General features: G+C 42.5%; 1 protein-coding gene and 1 non-coding gene across 3 annotated transcripts in view; both read left to right on the top strand.

Annotated features, from left to right (window-relative positions):
* Positions 1–18,637, top strand: part of DCHS2 (dachsous cadherin-related 2) — a 325,512-nt gene that overhangs the window by 64,970 nt on the left and 241,905 nt on the right. The window lies entirely within an intron of this gene.
* On the top strand, positions 13,966–14,037 carry TRNAW-CCA. The gene has a single exon. It is a non-coding gene; the product is annotated as a tRNA-Trp (tRNA).

Here is an 18,637-nt window from a genome sequence, read left to right on the forward strand (position 1 = left end):
CCATACACGACTACTGGAAAAACCATAGCTTTGACTATACAGACCTTTGTTGGCAAAGTGATGTCTCTGCTTTTGAATATTCTGTCTAGGTTGGTCATAGCTTTTCTTCCAAGGAGCAGGCATCTTTTAATTTCATGGCTGCAGTCACCATCTGTAGTGATTTTGGAGCCCAAGAAAATTAAAGTCTGTCACTGTTTGCATTGTTGCCTCATCTATTTGCCATGAAATAATGGGACTGGATGACATGATCTTCATGTTTTGAATGTTGAGTTTTAAGCCAGCTTTTTCACTCTCCTCTTTCACTTTCATCAAGAGGCTCTTTGGTTGCTCTTTGCTTTCTGCTGTAAGGGTGGTGTCATCTGCATATCTGAAGTTATTGATATTTCTCCTGGCAATCTTGATTCCAGCTTGTGCTACATCCAGCCCTTTCACATTATGTACTCTGCACATGAGTTAAATAAACAGGGTGACAATATAAAGCCTTGACGTACTCCTTTCTCAATTTTGAACCCGTCCATTGTTCTATGTCTGGTTCTAACTGTTGCTTCTTGACTTGCATATAACTTTCTCAGGTTGCAGGTAAGGTGGTCTGATATTCCCGTCTTTTTAAGAATTTTCCACAGTTTATTGTGATCCACAGAGTCAAAGACTTTAGCGTAGTCAGTGAAGTAGGCGTAGATGTTTTTCTGGAATTCTGTTGCTTCTTCTATGATCCAGCAGGTATTGACAATCTGATCTCTGGTTCCTCTGTCTTTTCAAAATCCAGCTAGTACATCTGCAAGTTCCCAGTTCACATATGCTGGAGCCCAGCTTGAAGGATTTTAAGCATACCTTGCTAGCATGTGAAATGAGTGCAATTGTGCAGTAGTTTGAACATGCTTTGGCATTGCCCTTCTTTGGAATTGAAATGAAAACTGACCTTTTATAGCCCTGTGGCCACTGCTGAATTTTCTAAATTTGCTGACATATTGAGTGTAGCACTTTCACAGCATCATCTTTAGGCTTTGAAATAGCTCAGCTGGAATTCTATCACCTCCACTAGCTTTGTTCGTAGTGATGCTTCCTGAGGCTCACTTGACTTTGCATTTCAGCATGTCCGGCTCTAGTTGAGTGATCACACCATCATGGTTATCTGGGTCCTTAAGATCTTTTTTGTACAGTTCTTCTGTGTAGTCTTGCTACTACTTCTTTATATCTTCTGCTTCTGTTAGGTTCCATACCATTTCTGTCCTTTATTGGGCCCATCTTTGCATGAAATGTTCCCTTGGTATCTCTAATTTTCTTGAAGAGTTATCTAGTCTTTCCCATTCTATTATTTTTCTCTATTTCTTTGCATTGACCACTGAGGAAGGCTGTCTTATCTCTCCTTGCTCTTCTTGGAATCTGCATTCAGATGGGTGTATCTTTCCTTTTCTCCTTTACACAGTAGTTTGTGACTCTTAGTCGCATTCCCCTACCCAATCCCTTCCCCCTTCTCTCTCTCCTCTGGTAGTACTAGTGTATTCCCTACATCCGTGAGTCTCTTTTTGTTATATACATTCGTTTTCTTTTTTAGACTCCACGTGTAAATGATAACACAGGGTATTTGTCTTTATCTGACTTATTCTTTACCAGCTGAGCCACAAGGGAAGCCCAAGAATACTGGAGTGGGTAGCCTATCCCTTCTCCAGCAGATCTCCCAGACCCAGGAATTGAACCAGGGTTTCCTGCGTTCCAGGCAGATTCTTTTTTTTTTAATTTTATTTATTTTTTCCCCCCTTTATTTATTTATTTATTTTTTCAGTGGGTTTTGTCATACATTGATATGAATCAGCCATAGATTTACACGTATTCCCCATCCTGATCCCCCCTCCCACCTCCCTCTCCACCCGATTCCTCTAGGTCTTGCCAGTGCACCAGGCCCGAGCACTTGTCTCATGCATCCCACCTGGGCTGGTGATCTGTTTCACCATAGATAATATACATGCTGTTCTTTCGCAACATCCCACCCTCACCTTCTCCCACAGAGTTCAAAAGTCTGTTCTGTACTTCTGTGTCTCTTTTTCTGTTTTGCATATAGGGTTATCGTTACCGTCTTTCTAAATTCCATATATATGTGTTAGTATGCTGTAATGTTCTTTATCTTTCTGGATTACTTCACTCTGTATAATGGGCTCCAGTTTCAGGCAGATTCTTTACCAACTGAGCTATCAGGGAAGTCCTGACTTATTGCACCAAGGATAATGCTCTCTCGTTCCATCTACGTTGTTTCAAATGGCAGAATTTCTTTCTTTTTTATGGCTGAATAGTATTCTATTGTGTGTATACACCCTATCTTCTTTATCCATTCATGTGTTGATGGACAATTGGGTTGCTTCCATATTTTGGCTATTTAAAAAATGTCACAATGAACATTGGGGTCCAATATCTTTTCAAGTTAGTGTTCTAGTTTTCTTCAGATAAATACCCAAAAGTGGAATTGATGGATGTTCAGTTCAGTTCAGTTGCTCAACCATGTCTGATTCTTTGCAACTTCATGAACCACAGCACGCCAGGCCTCCCTGTCCATCACCAACTCCAGGAATCCACCCAAATCCATGTCCATTGAGTCAGTGATGCCATCCAACCATCTCATCCTCTGTTGTCCCCTCGTCCTCCTGCCTTCAATCTTTCCCAGCATCAGGGTCTTTTCAAATGAGTCAACTCTTCACATGAGGTGGCCAAAGTATTGGAGTTTCAGCTTCAACACCAGTCCTTCCAATGAACAACCAGGACTGATTTCCTTTAGGATGGACTGGTTTAATCTCCTTGCAGTCCAAGGGACTCTCAAGAGTCTTCTCCAACACCACAGTTCAAAATCATCAGTTCTTCGGTGCTCAGCTTTCTTTATAGTCCAACTCTCACAACCATACATGACCACTGGAAAAACCATAACCTTGACTAGACGGACCTTTGTTGACAAAGTAATGTCTCTGCTTTTTAATATGCTATCTAGGTTGGTCATAACTTTCCTTCCAAGGAGTAAGCGTCTTTTAATTTTGTGGCTGCAATCACCATCTGCAATGATTTTGGAGCCCAGAAAAAGAAAGTCAGCCACTGTTTCCACTGTTTCCCCATCTATTTGCCATGAAGTGATGGGATCGGATGCCATGATTTTATTTTTCTGAATGTTGAGCTTTAAGCCAACTTTTTCACTCTGTGCTTTCACTTTCATCAAGAGGCTCTTTAGTTCTTCTTCACTTTCTGCCATAAGGGTGGTGTCATCTGCATATCTGAGGTTATTGATATTTCTTCTGGCAATCTTGATTCCAGCTTGTGCTTCTTCCAGCCCAGCGTTTCTCATGATGTACTCTGCATAGAAGTTAAATAAGCAGGGTGACAATATACAGCCTTGACATACTCCTTTTCCTATTTGGAACCAGTCTGTTGTTCCATGTCCAGTTCTAACTGTTGCTTCCTGACCTGCATACAGGTTTCTCAAGAGGCAGGTCTTTCGCCATGCACGTCTTTCGCCATGCAGGTCATTTGCAGTTCTGTTGCTATTTTTTTGAAGAATCTTCATACTGTTTTCCGTGGTTACTGCATCAATTTACATTCCCACCAATAGTGTATGAGGGTTTACTTTTTCCAATCCTTGCCAACACTTGTTATTTGTTGTCTTTTGTTAATAGTCTTTCTGATGGGTAGGAGGTGCTACCTCACTGTGTTTTTTATTTGCATTTCCCTGATGATTAGTGAGGCTGAGCATCTTTTCATGTGCCTGTTGCCATCCGTGTCTCTTCTTTGGAAAAATGTCTATTGAGGGCCTCTGTCCTTTTTAAAAAATCAGTTGATTTGTTTTTTTGCTATTGAGTTGTATGAGTTGTTTACATATTTTGGATATTAACCCCTACTGGACATATCATTTGTAAATATTCTCTCACATTCAGTAATTGCCTTTTCCTTTTGTTGATGGCTTCCTCTGCTGTGCAAAAGATTTTTAGTTTGATGTAGTCATTTTTATTTTTGCTTTTGTTTCCCTTACAAAAGAGAGAGCTTTGAAAACAGATTGCTAAGAGAAATGTCAAAGAGCAAACTGCCTATGTTTCCTTCTAAAAGTTTTATGGGTTCAAATTTTACATTTAAGTCTTTAATGCATCTAGGATTCATTTTTGCACATGGTATTAAAAAATGGGCTAGTATCATTCCTTTACATGTAACTGTCTAGTTTTCTGAATGCCACTTGTTAAAGAGACTATATTTCCCCATTATATTTTCTCTTAAAAGACACAGATCATTGGATTTCATCCATCTAATTCAACACGACCTCATCTTAACTTGTTTACATCTGCAAAAACTGTATTTCCAATACAGTCTTATTCACAGCTACCAGAGTTTGGGACTTGAACATAACTTTTGGGGAGACACATTCAAACCATTACAGGAAGGAATCAGTTACTAGAGCCAGTTGGGGGGGAGAGAGAGGGGGTGAGATAGAGAGGTTGGGCAGAGAGTTCTGCCGAGGCCTCCCTTCAGAAGCTGATGACTCTGTGAAGATGAGCCAGGAAACAGATGCTCTGATCTTCCTCTCTCTGATCTCCTGCTCTGCCTCCTTTTGGCTGAGCTCCCTGGGAGTCCAGAGAGTGAGGCAGCCTCAGGATGAGATCCATAAGGTGAGTCTTGAGGGCACAGAGCAAGGTGGACAAAAGTAGAGATGGGATTTGGGACATAAATGTTAGGTTTCTTGACGCTCCCCCTCTTCTTTTTCTCATCCCATCACTCCCCCATTTCCTAAAAGTTGTTCTCCACACCTGTTCTTTTAGTGACCACTCTCCCTTTATAAACTCAAGTGGTGGCAGGTGAAATATTAAATGCCAGTCAGTTCAGTCACTCAGTCGTGTCCGACTCTTTGTGACCCCATGGACTGCAGCAGTCTTGGCATCTCTGTCTACCACCAACTCCCAGAGCTTGCTCAAACTCATGCCCGCTGAGTCAGTGATGCCATCCCACCATCTCATCCTCTGTCGTCCCCTTCTCCTCCTGCCTTCAATCTTTCCCAGCATCAGGGTCTTTTCCAATGAGTCACTTCTTTGCATCAGGTGGCTTCAGCTTCAGTATCAGTCCTTCCATTGAATATTCAGGACTGATTTCCTTTACAATGGACTGGCTTGATCTCCTTGCTGTCCAAGGGACTCTCAAGAGTCTTCTCCAGTACCACCATTAAAAAGCATCAATTCTTCACTGCTCAGCCTTCTTTATATTCCAACTCTCACATCCATACATGACTACTGGAAAAACCATATTTTTGACTATATGGACCTTTGTCAGCAAAGTAATGTCTCTGCTTTTTAATATGCTATCTAGGTTGGTCATAGCTTTTCTTCCAAGAAGCAAGCATCTTTTAATTTCATGCTTCTGTCACCATCTGCAAAGATTTTGGAGCCCAAGAAAATGAAGTCTGTCACTGTTTCCATTGTTTCCATCTATTTGCCATGAAGTGATGGGACTGGATGCCATGATCTTAGTTTTTATTAAATATAGGTAACCAAAATATATTGTTGTTGTTTAGTCGCTAAGTCGTGTTTGACTCTTTTGCAACCCCATGGACTGTAGCCGCCCAGGCTCCTCTGTCCATAGGATTTTCAAGGCAGGAATACTGGAGTGGGTTGCCATTTCCTTCTCCAGGGGATCTTCCTGACCCAGGGAGTAAACGTGAATCTCCTGCATTGATGGCAGAATTCTTTACTGCTGAGCCACCAGGGAAGCCCAACTGAAATATATATCCAGGCTCAAAAGAACAACTTCTTCTCTGCGGAACAAATGAAGAATGGTAATTTAAGCCAAAGCCCTAGGCTTCTGCATTGATTCTGGGATGTCTGGAAGCAGGAAGTGGTGGCTAGTTCAGCTTCTGCAGATAGAGAGGACTGATGGTCCGAGGGCTCTGAACCAGGTGGCCACAGAGGGAAGCAGGCTTCCCGTGGGCTTTGAGGCTGGAAGTATGATATTTCAGTGTCCCCATGGAGTAGAAGCCTTTTAATGCCATCACGAGTCTTGAAAGAGATTCAGTGGATCAGTGTTACTGTCTGCATAGAAAAATTCAGGAAAATATGTCAGCTAATTATTGGATGACTTCCTGAACAATGCATAGAAACTCAAAAGCATTCCTAAATACCAGTAAGAAACAATGAGACATTGTCAGATAAGGTAGCTAACCTTTTAACAAAATATATCTAATAAAAGATGTGCAAGAAAATTTCTGAGTTAACTTCAAACTGGTATTGAGGGATGACAGTTGAACAAACACCACTTATAATGTACTCAAAATGCAGCTTTAATTTTGTCTCTTAAAATGTGTCTAAAAGAGGAGGTTGTCCCCACACTTGGACTGCAGCTTGCACTATCGTTTCTGATGACTCTCAGGTAACTGGGACTTGTGTTCTCTTTTAAATTACATGCACAGCCTTATTTCAGTAAATAAAATATCCAGTCCTCCATGATAGCCAAAGCTCAAAATATAATTTAGTGTCAAATCTCTCCCTTATTCGAGGTGAGGTCTCTTTACTGTTTCTCTTATGATATTTAAAGATGTTAATACTCCCATAAATTGACCTGTAGGCTTGATGCAGTTCAGTTCAGTCATTCAGTCATGTCCAACTCTTTGTGACCCCATGGACTGCAGCACGCCAAGCTTCCCTGTCCATCACCAATCCCTGAGATTACTCAAACTCATGTCCATTGAGTCGGCATTGCCATCCAACCATCTCATCCTCTGTCATCCCCTTCTCCTCCCGCCTTCAATCTTTCCCAGCATCAGGTCTTTTCCAGTGAGTCAGTTCTTTGCATCAGGTGGCCAAAGTATTGGAGTTTCAGCTTCAGCATCAGTCTGATTTCATTTACAATTGACTGGTTGGATCTCCTTGCAGTCCAAGGGACTCTCAAGAGTCTTCTCCAACATCACAGTTCAAAAGCATCAATTCTTCAGTGCTCAGCTTTCTTTACAGTCCAGCTCTCACATCTATACATGACTACTGGAAATATATATCTTGGAGTGGGGGGTGGGGGAGTGGGGGCATCCCACCCCTACTAGTGGTAGAGAACCCGCCTGCCAATTCAGGAAATGTAAAAGACATGGGTTTGATCCCTGGGTCAGGGAAGATCCCCTGGAGGAGGGCATGGCAACCCACTCCAATGTTCTTGCCTGGAGAATCCTATGGACAGAGGAGCCTGGCGGGCTACAGTCCACACAGTTACAAAGAGTCAGACATGACTGAAGGGACTTAGCATGCATGCACCATATAAATCCCAGTGTTTTGTGGGTTTTTTTGGTGGACTTTGATCAATTGATTTTCAAGTGTATGTGAACATGAAGAGGGCCAATAATAAGGCAGTTTTGCAAAAGAAGAAGGGGGCCAGGGTCCTTGAACTACCAGGAAGGAAGACTTATTATTAAAGCATAGTAATTAAGATCACATTATTACTGGTATAGGAATGGACAAGTCAATCCATGGAACCCAGAAACAGACTCACACATATGACACTTGATTTTTTTCAGAAGTGGCACTGCAGAGCCACAGGGCAAGATGGTCTTTTTTCATTAAATGGTGCTAGGACAATTGAGAATTTATGGAGAAAAAATGAAATTGAATCCCCAAAAGCAGTTGTAGTAGATGATGCAGAAATTGAATCCTAAAATTAGTTGTTTGGAATAAATTAATAAAAAAAACCAGAAAAGTAGTTTTTTGAGGTGTTACAGGGCTGCATACATTTTTGAGGCCCATCAGTAGTGCCACAGCATACAATTCATGCTTAGATTTTAAAAGATCCATAGTTCAGACTGTAGCTGTAAGATGGGTCCACGAATTGTACAGTGCCTTCTGCTCCACAGAAGAGACCATTGGACTATAGTTAACTCCTTATCCTGGGGTATTAATTCTCACATGTTCTCAAGAAGAATACTATTGTTTCCAAAAATGGGGTCTGACTGCTCGCTGCTCAAAAACCAATACTCCAAAAAAAAAAAAAAAAAAAAAAAAACCAATACTCCAGAAGCAAGGTTGGTGGAAAGTTTGCTTTATTGCAGAGACCAGCAACCAGGGGAGAGGGCAGACTTGTGTCCAAAGGCTGACTCCCCCAGTGACAATCAGTGGGCAAAAGCATTTCTAGGCTGGGGGAGGGGCTACCTGTAGAAGCAGTACAGTTAGCTCTGACATTCATCTTGAAATTGGTCATGCGGTGGTATGACCAGAATCATCTTGATTGTTTTAAGTAGAGTTAATCTTGAGTTCCAGGGTTGGTTTGTTCCCATTTCCTTGAGGCCAGTTTTCCGAATTGTGGCAGCTTATGTCATGGCTACAAGACAGCTCAATGGATTGGGCTCAGAATATTACCTATAAGTCCTTGAGGAGGATCTATGGTCAAATCAAGGTCCTTGACTTTTCTTAATAATAAATGATTATCATTTTGTCCTCTTTATTGATTTTGTTTGCTTCTGCATTTTCTCACTTCTCAGATTAAATTTATTATTTGACTAAAGTTCTTCTACAGACAAAAGGCAGGTGGAGAACATGAGGGGAAGGACCATAGGATCCTACTCTGTTTCTCTAGAGGTACCTCTTATTTTTATTCTGCCTGGAATTTCCAAGTAGCTGATCAGAACACCTAAAGGACAGTGAAACAAACTTCCCTGGGTGTGGGGTGGAGGGGTTTGAACTTCTGATACTGCCTAGGCTTGAAACAATTGTCCTTTTCTCATTTAACCTTAGCCTGTCATGAGTTCTTAGATGAACCTGGAAACCTTTTCATGGCCCTAGAATATGACCTAATATTTCAGTGACATAAATGTGGCTGCTTTAAAAAAGAACATTTCATAAATTGATGTCATAACAGGGTTTAGACTCTCATTTGTGCCCTGTACGTGCATGCCACACCATCCTTTCCTGCTTGTGAAGTATTTAATGTGTGTGCCTCCTGCCTCTTCAGTTAGATTCCAAAGTGCTAAAGACAGTGATCGTGGCTCGTTTGAGGGGCACTTACACTGTTAGTGTTATTGAACTATTGTAATCCTGGCTGACATTTATGCTTACTCTCTGATAGGTACTTTCTATTAATATTATCAGGGCTTCCCAGGTGGCCCTAGTGGTAAGGAACCAGCCTGCCAGTGCAAGAAACAAAAGAGACACAAGTTCAGTGCCTCAGTCAGGGAAGATCCCCTGGAGGAGGCCGTGGCAACCCACTCCAGCATTCTTGGCTGGAGAATCCCATGGACAGGAGAGCCTGGTGGGCCGCCGTCCGTGGGGTCTCAAAGACAGACTGAAGCAACTGAGCATGCACGCATGCATTAGTATTATCAAATATATTCCCTAGATACCACCATGATGTGGATAACTATTGGAATCCCTATTTTGCAGAGGTAAAAATTGAGGCCCAGGGTGTAAAGTGATTTGTTGGTGATCTCACAGCTAGTCAGGAGCGGAGCTAGGGAACAATGCCATGGGAATCCTAAAGTCTTGGCTACTCACTATGGAATACTGTTTTCTATTATATACAGAAGAAACTGATTAAGAAAAGTTTTTAACTTCTATGGCAACTGAAACTGACCCTGCCTTACTTAAATAGAAAAAACATTCTTGAAAGGATATGGGATAGTTTAAAAAAGTGATCCAAAGTCTAAGAAACTAGGTTAGGAGTGTGGGCAGACACCCAGACTAGCTGGGTCACCTTGCAGAAGTGGTCAGATAAATCCACTGCTGCTAGGGGCTGCAGCCAAGGCAGAACTGACGGATTGTTCTTGCTTCACTTGCTCAAAAGTTTGTTTTCTTGTGACAACTTCCATTTGGCCATGTCTTGGACACCTGTGCGTGCTCCATCTGCCAAGGGTGAAGAGAGAGAATGTGGCCTCCTCTGGCTTCCACGATGACAAGTAAGACTTGGCTTTCCATCACAACCCATGGACTGAAGGCTTCCCCACTGGAGGAGCAGACTTAGATGTTGCACAGCCAGAAGGTGACGAACAGCCATGAGAGCCTCCTGCTTGCAGAGCGTGTTCATCCCACAGCCAGCTGCTCACCCAGAGTGACCCCTTGCCACTAGTGTTCCGTGCCTGATTCCATGCCAGCAAACGGGAGAGCTGTCTGCATAAGCCAGACTTAGGACATTAAACACCAGCCCCTTCCTGTTGCACCAGAAATACTGATCCAGTTTGTATGCTGATGTGATTGTGCCCTGATTTTCCTAAGATTTCACTAAGATTTTCCTGCTTTTAGAATCATAATCAAATATCCTACTAGAATCTCATACATTAATTACTTTTTCTTTTCTTTTCAAACTTCCCCTCTTTGGGGTTCTGTAAACTTATCAGTAGCATTGTCCTTTTACCCTGTTCTCTCTTCCCCATCCCCTTTGACCCCAGCATCTAAGTATTTACCAAATCTTGCATGCATGCATACTAAGACATTTCAGTCATTTCTGACTCTCTGTGACCCTATAGACTATAGCCTGCCAGGCTCCTCTGTCCATGGGATTCTCCAGGCAAGAATACTGGAGTGGGTCACCATGCCCTCCTCCAGGGGATCTTCCTCGACCCAGAGATGGAATTCGTGTCTCCTGTCTCCTGCATTGGCAGGCGAATTCTTTACCACTAGCGACACCTGGGGTCAGACGGTTACCAAACTTTAGCACATTGGCCCTCTCATTTTGTTTCACCTTTGTTATTTGTTGCATGACTTGATACTTAATGGTGGTCTTCCCAGGTGGCGCTAGTGGTCAATAACCTTTGCAGGAGAAACAGGAGACTTGGGTTTGATCCTTGGGCAGAAAGATCCCCTAGAGAAGGAAATGGCAACCAAGGCCAGTATTCTTGCCTGGAGAATCCTATGGACAGAATAGCCTGGTGGGCTACATTTCACAGGGTTGGAAAGAGCTGGACACGATTGGAGCAACTTAGCATGCGGCATGCATATGTAATGGGATTTCATATCTCTAGTCTTCCCTCTTCCAATCTGCCTTTCCTTATTGCTACCAAATTAAGTTTCTCTGTAGTACAGCTCAAGCCTTATTTTTCTCTTGCCCCTGACTCTTCATGGCCTCCTGGGCTTGAGTTCAGGGCATCCTTTGATATGGCACCAGCCCACATCCCCAACCGAGTTCTCCACTTACTGCTTTCATCCACACTCCCTCAGCCAAGCTGGGTGTGAATATTCTAGAATATTCTGTCTGTCAGCTGCTTACAATGTGTAGAACAATTGATTGGCCTCAACTGTATATTTTATCACAAAAATCCTATGTGAAAAGCTTTTATTCTTTCCATTTTATGGATGAAGAGAGAGAGTTGATGCTGTGGGGCTTTCTCAAGGTCACTCTGGTGTAAGTGGTGGAGCTGAGCTTCAAGCCCTGTCTTCCCAGCTCCGAGGTCAGTGTTCTTCCCAGCACACTTCATCTCTTGGCAGCTGCCTTTTCAGTTGCCTCTGTGTGGGGTACCCCTTCCCTTTATTTCTGTGTGGCCGAAATTGCTCCTTCTTTCAAAACCACTCAGATGTCATCCACTCAGTAAAACATCCTTGAATCACTGTTGCTCCAAGTAACCTCTGATTCCCCAAGCGTTTATCTCTTTTATGGATCAACACTTTGCATTATGGTCCTTCATATCTAGATCGTGTGAGGAGTCACAGGTGAGTTCCTTCTTCTTGCCTTACCTTGTCAAGTATTAGCACTGATGAACAGAAGCTTCCCAATCCAAAGCCCACCAAATGTAAAAGCAGTGGTCATAAAGGATCTATGTTGTCATCACTGACACCACGGATACCTGTTCTCTGCTGGCATCCACATCCACTTTTCGCCATCTGCCAACTAGAAGTCATTACAGGTGAAGTGTCTGCTTAGATGAGATGGCAAAGAGATGCTCCCCCTTGTGGTAGGAGGACTTAGATGGCAAGAGGATGGCCATGGGGAGCAGCTGGACACGGCTGGGCCCCGGGAAGAGTCTGGTGTGTAATTTTGATCTAGGCAGGCTGCACATTGATCCTGAGGAAAACAGAGGCCATGAGGTCAACCACGGAAGGAGACTGGAAAAAGAAGGCAGGGTCGGGGATCAAAGAAAGGACCAAGGATCCCCTTGCCCCAGTCTGGGCCCCAGGGTGTTCCAATCCAAGGGGAGCAGGTGGATTATTAGTGACAGAAGGTGTCAGTAGCCGAGTGGAGTGTGATACTGAATCCCCCCTTATTTTTCACTCGAGGCCAGAATGGCTCCCAGAGTGTGTGTGGGCCGCAGGGAGAAGCAATCAGACATGCTTGGCTGGGGTGAGGGGCCTGTGGTGTGTGGGTGCAGAAGCTGACAACAGGATTACTTCTAAAAAGCCCTGTTTAAAAACTTTTTATGGTTCATTTAAACCCTGTGGCTTTGGGAGTTAGCTCACAGCTAAGTGTATTGCCTTAGTTAAGTGGAGTCTGATGAAGCAGAAATGTATTTTCTATTATTTGATATAGAGACCTGGTAGAATGGAAATTCAGTCCCTGCTACGTGTTAAAATGCTGTTTCCCAAACTAACTACCATGTCAGTGTCAGAGTTCCAATTTTAATGATTAAGGGGACCAGCTAGTTGGTATTTGACTTCTAAATGGAAGAGTTTTGTATTCCTTGTAGATGTTTTTTAGCGACATTTGAAAATGCAAGTGATGTCAATCAATTAAATTATTCTATCTGGAAGAAATGTAGCTTTTACTTAGCTTAGAAATTTTGAACAGGGAAGCATTCTCCAAAGGCCACTTGAGGGACCGCACTAGCTGGGACTGCTGCTGTCTAGTGTTTGCACAACATAGAGGGACCACAAAGCTACTTTCCCCGCTGATGGCACTAGAGCTTTCCAAAAGTCTTTAGTCTTTCCACTCAGCTACAACTTTGGGATGACTTTGGTGGTCAGCCTCTGTACTGAAGGGATGGATCCCAGCAGGCCCTGTTGTACATCTCGGTGAGTAATCGCTGTCCCCTGTTACTTGGCCGTGAACCCTGAGGCCAGAGATCCTGTTTATCTGCCGCTGTCACGGGGCACTTATCAGGAATCTGGTTTCTATGGTGAAGTCTTCTCTCCTGCTGGGAAAAGTTGTTAATTAAAAAAGAAATAGGGCTGTCAAAAATGAATCATTGAGTGCTCTGGTTATCTCTGAATTCTCTCCCTAGCGTAGATGTACTTATCACAGGGGGGAAGGGATCCTGCTGCAGCCTTCCTCCAGGCAGCATCCATTACCTGGCAGAGGGGGAGGCAGTATCTGCAGATAACACAATCCTGAATCTTAAACAGGATGGGCTTGAAGGAAAATAACCTTGGTTTCTGTGAGGCATCTGATTTGAGGTAAAGGCTCATTCTCACAGGTCTATGGAATTTACTGAGAGTGTGTAAGGTTTCTGACAAGCTGCAGCTTTTAAAACTCCTAGTTCCACAGTTCATATATTTCTTCACAGTGTGCAGTTGGGCTGTTTACCCTGAAATCCAAGAGATTCTAGGTTGATTTAATAATTCAGTTTAATGTCTGCATGATTCATTTTCTCAAAATTCATTTTAGTTGTTTAGATCTATAGTTTGCTTTCATCTTCATTTTCTTTTACATGTTGTTGTTTTTTTGGTCCTATCCACTGTAAATTTTCATTTTTCCACAGCCTGTATTTTCTCATTTTCTTTAGCTCCTTATAATCACTGTGTAAAGACTAGTGAGGCTCTTTATTTTCAAATATTGTACACATTTGTTGGTATGTTCACAGGTTTTTTTCTTGGTTCAGTTTTAATATTGTTTGCATTCAGCTCAGTGACTTATTTCTGCGTATGCCTTGAATTATAGTTGTTCAGGATCCAATTTACTTCTTTCTTCTTGAATGCTTTGATTCTTGAAGTTCCTTGCTTTTACTTTCTGTTGCAGTGCTATCTACCATGTAAAAGGAGCTTTTTTTTCTTTTCCATTATAGGTTATTATAAGATATTGAATATAGTTTCCTATACTATGCAATAGGAAAGTATATCTTCCCAGGTGGCTCAGAGGTTAAAGCATCTGCCTCCAGTGCGGAAGGCCCGGGTTCAATCCCTGGGTCGGGAAGATCCCCTGGAGAAGGAAATGGCAACCCACTCCAGTATTCTTGCCTGGAGAATTTCATGGACAGAGGAGCCTGGTAGTCTACAGTCCACACGGTCACAAAGAGTGGGACACGACTGAGCAACTTCACTTTCATACTATGCAGTAAATCCTTGTTTATCTATTTTATATATAGTGATTTATATCTGTTAATCCCAACTCCTAGTTTATCCCTTTCCCCTTACCCTTTGGTAATCATAGGTTTGCTTTCTATGTCTGTAAGTCTGTTTTTCTTTTGTAAGTAAGTTCACTTGTACTATTTTTTAGATTCCATATATTAGTGATATCATATAATATTTTTTTCTCCAACTTACTTCACTTAGTATGATATTTTCTAGGTCCACAAGTATGGCTGCAAATATTCTTTTGTAATTCATTCTTTTTTATGCCTGAATAATATTCCATTATACATACATACCACATATTCTTTACTCATTCTTCTGTTGGTGAACACTTAGGTTGCTTCTATGTCTTGGCTCTTATAAATAGTACCACTGTGAATATTGGGGTGCATGTGTTGCTGGGTCATATGGTGACTCTATATTTTTTAGTTTTTTAAGGAACTTCCCTTCCCTACTCTTCTCCAGAGTGGCTGCACCAACTTACATTCCCACCAACAGTGTGGGAAGGTTTTCTTTTCTAAAGGAGCCTTTGTATACTTGGATGTCATTTACACATTTAACAATTTGACTAGTATTTGTTAACCTCCTACTCTGTGCTTATTCAGTACGACAAGCACATATTTTTACAGTACAACATATTTTTACAATACCACCAACCTTCGAAGAAGATAAAATATGATGCTTTTTGACTCTGCTGTTAAAGTGTGGTCCCTGGAATAGCAGCATTGGCATCACCTTGTTAGAAATGCAGAGGCTCAGGCCCTGCCCATGATGTGCTGAACCAAGATACTTAGGTGATCTGCATACATCTTACAGTTTAAGAAGAGTGCACAGAGATATACAAAATTTTAAGGATGTGTTAGTAGATTTTGCATGCTAGATTTTAATGATTTGTAAATTATTACTGAAATGTACAGATATAGATTACAGACTGACTTTTATTATCTCAGTGATGAAAAGAAACTCTCCTTCAAAGTTGGAGAGACGTATTGCAGGGACATTGAGCCATGTTCACTTGTTGATTTGTTGATAGTTCCACAAATTGTTTTTGAAACATCTGTATGATATAAGATGGATAGATTCTGGTTTCTGGAAACTTACATTTTAACCAGAGACACAACCAGTTATTCAATTATTAAGAAGGAATGAAGTTCTGACACATGCTACAGCATGGGTGAACCTTGAAATCATTGTGAAAGGAGCCAGTCACAGAAAACCACATTTTACATGACTCCATTCATGTGCGCCCTGGAGAAGAAAATGGCAACTGACTCCAGTACTCTTGCCTGGAAAATTCCATGGACAGAGGAGCCTGGCAGGCTACAGTCCATGGGGTCACAGTCAGACATGACTAAGTGACTAAACCATGCTTATGAAAAGAATAGGGAAAATCTATAGGACAGAAACTGATTTCGTGTTAGCTTAGGGCTAGAGAAAGGATATTTTCATGGAGGTCAGGGATGGATAGGGTGGCGGTAGATAAAGGGTATGGGCTTGGATAGGGCAGTGACAGATAAAGGGTATGTGTTTCTTTGGAGATGATAAAAATGTTCTGAAATTGGATGTGGTGATGGTTGTGTGTATCTATGAATATACTAAAAACCATTGAATTCTATACTATAAATGTGTGAATCTTGTGGTATGTGAATTATATCAATAAAAGTGTTAACAGTTATTTTGGGGAAGACTAGGAGACTTGCCACCTGATGTGAAGAACTGACTCATTGGAAAAGACCCTGATGCTGGGAAAGTTTAAAGGCAGGAGGAGAAGGGGACAATGGAGAATGAGATGGTTGGATGGCATCACCAACTTGATGGACGTGAATTTGAGCAAATTCCAGGAGTTGGTGATGGACACAGAGGCCTGGCATGCTGCAGTCCATGGGGTCACAAAGAGTCAGACATGACTGAGCCACTAAACTGAACTGAACTGAAGAGAAAGAGTATTGGATGCTATGAGTATGTATATTGGAGGCTTCAGGCCTGGATGTGAAAGGCTGTTTTGATCAGGTGTCCCTTCAGCAGAGCTTTGAAGAATGGGTGGAAATTTCCTGGGTAAAGGCAGGGCAGTTGAGAGCATTCCAGGAAGAGGGGTAGCACCACCTGGGGCCACGGCGGGAGGCTCCGCAGCACATGCAGACCTGCACGGCCATATGATGGAACACGGGCCGAGAGGAGGCGAGGGTCCTGGGTGCAGGTCAGGACCTGAGGGGCCCCCAGGGTGCAAGGAGTTTTACGCTAGAACAATAGACAGTTACTACAGAGCTTCAGCAATGAGTAGGTGTGGCTGTTTTTGTTTTTTTTTAATCACTCTTGATTTTGGGTGAAAAATGGGTTGGATAGGGTGGATAGGGACCAAGAGTAGAGATGGAAGACTCATTGGGAGTCCAAGGTTTGGACAGACATGGTCGCAGTGGAGAAGGAAAGTAGTGCATGTTTCAGGATATGTTCTGAAGGTGGAGTTAACACTTGCTGATGGAGTGGGGCTGGGTGAATCATGGATGACTCAGGTTTCTGATTTGTACTCCATCAGTTCAGTGTTGGATATATTGAGTTTGAGGGACCTGTGGTCACTCATATGGAGATGCTGAAAAGTTGTACTTGGAGGACTAGGACTCAAATGAGTGTTCTGGGCAGATGATGAAGTTGAAGCATTGTTAGCACGTGGGTGGTAGTTAAAATCATGGCAGAGAGGAAGTGGCCTTAGTAGAGAGCATAGCCTGAGAAGGCCTTGAAGACCAAACCTCGGAGGACCCCAGCGCTGAAAGGTTGGATAGAAGCGGAAGAGTCAGCTTATGAGACTGAGAGGGGTGTTTAGAGAAGTAGAAGGGAAATCACAACAGTGTGGTTCTGTGAAATCAGGGGAAGAGAATGTATCATGAAATAAGGAGTAGCAAGCTTTGTTGAATGAAGCTCATTGGTTATATGCAGTGAGGATGGAAATGTGTATTGCTTTAGCAACATGGAGGCTATTTATTAAGGGCGTTTTCAGTGAAGTGATGGGGTGGTAAACCAGGCTGGAGCAGATTAAGGAAGGGATGAAAAGTGAGGAAAAGGGCATGTGGAAACTCATTTGAACTATTTAGCTGCAACAGGATGGAGAGAGAAAAGTCCGTGGCTGAAAGGAAAAATGGGTTCAAATTTAGCATCTTAAGGACTTTTGCAAGTTTAAGCTTCCCAGATGCCACTAATGGGAATCTGCCTATTAATACAGTAGAAGTAAGAGATGCAGTTCGATCTCTGCATTGGGAAGATCCCCTGGAGTAGGAAGTGGCAATCCGCTCCAGTATTCTTGCCTGGAGAATTCTACGGACAGAGGAGCCTAGTGGGCTATGGTCCATAGGGCCTCAAAGAGTCGGACATGACTGAGTGACTGAACGTGAATATGAATGCATGTTTAAACACAGATGAGAAGGGTCTGGTTAAAAGGGGAAACTTTTAGAGGGAAAAGAAGTGATGTTTTAATGATGTATTTTGATGCTTCATCAGATGTTTCATATTCTGTAAATAATTAGTGAGCTTTCGCTTTATGCCAGGGATTATGCTGTAGCTAAGGTTATAGCAAAGACAGTGAGTTTCTGACCATGGGTTACTTCCTATGATGCCTCCTGGGTGGCTAACATTCCTTAGGACTGGGACTTCACTCTGCTCTCCCAGTGTATAGATAATGCCTATCATATCAGTGATGTCAATAAAATTTTGCTGAAATGTGTCATTAAACCCACTCCTAGTAGGTGTGATTTAGGGGTGACAGTTCCAATAATGGTGACATATGTGTTATACTTATTAATAGTGGTAATTCCTGAGTTACTGGTAGGCACTAATAAGGATTAGGTTAGTACCCACCACTCACTGATGCCAAAAAAGTTCTCTTCCTTCCATCACTACCTACCCCCTAGAATGTCCCACAAGGGTCCCCTTTGTGTCCATAACCACCCCTCTCAAGCTAGTCTTACCATCCCATTGAGTCTGCCCATATATATATGGTACATAGCAAGTCCATCCTATTCACTCAGCCCCCAGGCCATTGTTTAAAATCCTCACTTTTTCTCACTTGTGTTGATACAACAATCTACTAATCTATCTGACTTACCCACTTCCTAGTCATCGTTCTATACTGTTGCCAAAGAATGTTCTTAACACAATGGGGTGTGACCCCTGGCTGAAAAGACTTCAGGATACACTTCAACCCTTCATTATCCTGTATCTATGCAACCTCACCCCCACTTTCCCCTATACCCCAAATACTTGTCCACTCACACCCTTTTCTCTGGCCCTGTTTGCTTGTTTTTGTTCTAGTTCTAAGACATGGTTCAAGCATCACCCCACTTCCTCTCCTGGAGACCTTCCCTCCTCATGCATAGACTGAGTCTAGTGTCTCCTTTCCACTGTCCTACAGCCCTATGTCCACACTCCCAGCAATTCCTGCCCTCTTTAGTAGA

Source organism: Cervus canadensis, chromosome 1 (genome assembly GCF_019320065.1).
Source record: "Cervus canadensis isolate Bull #8, Minnesota chromosome 1, ASM1932006v1, whole genome shotgun sequence".
Taxonomy (NCBI): Eukaryota; Metazoa; Chordata; class Mammalia; order Artiodactyla; family Cervidae; genus Cervus; species Cervus canadensis.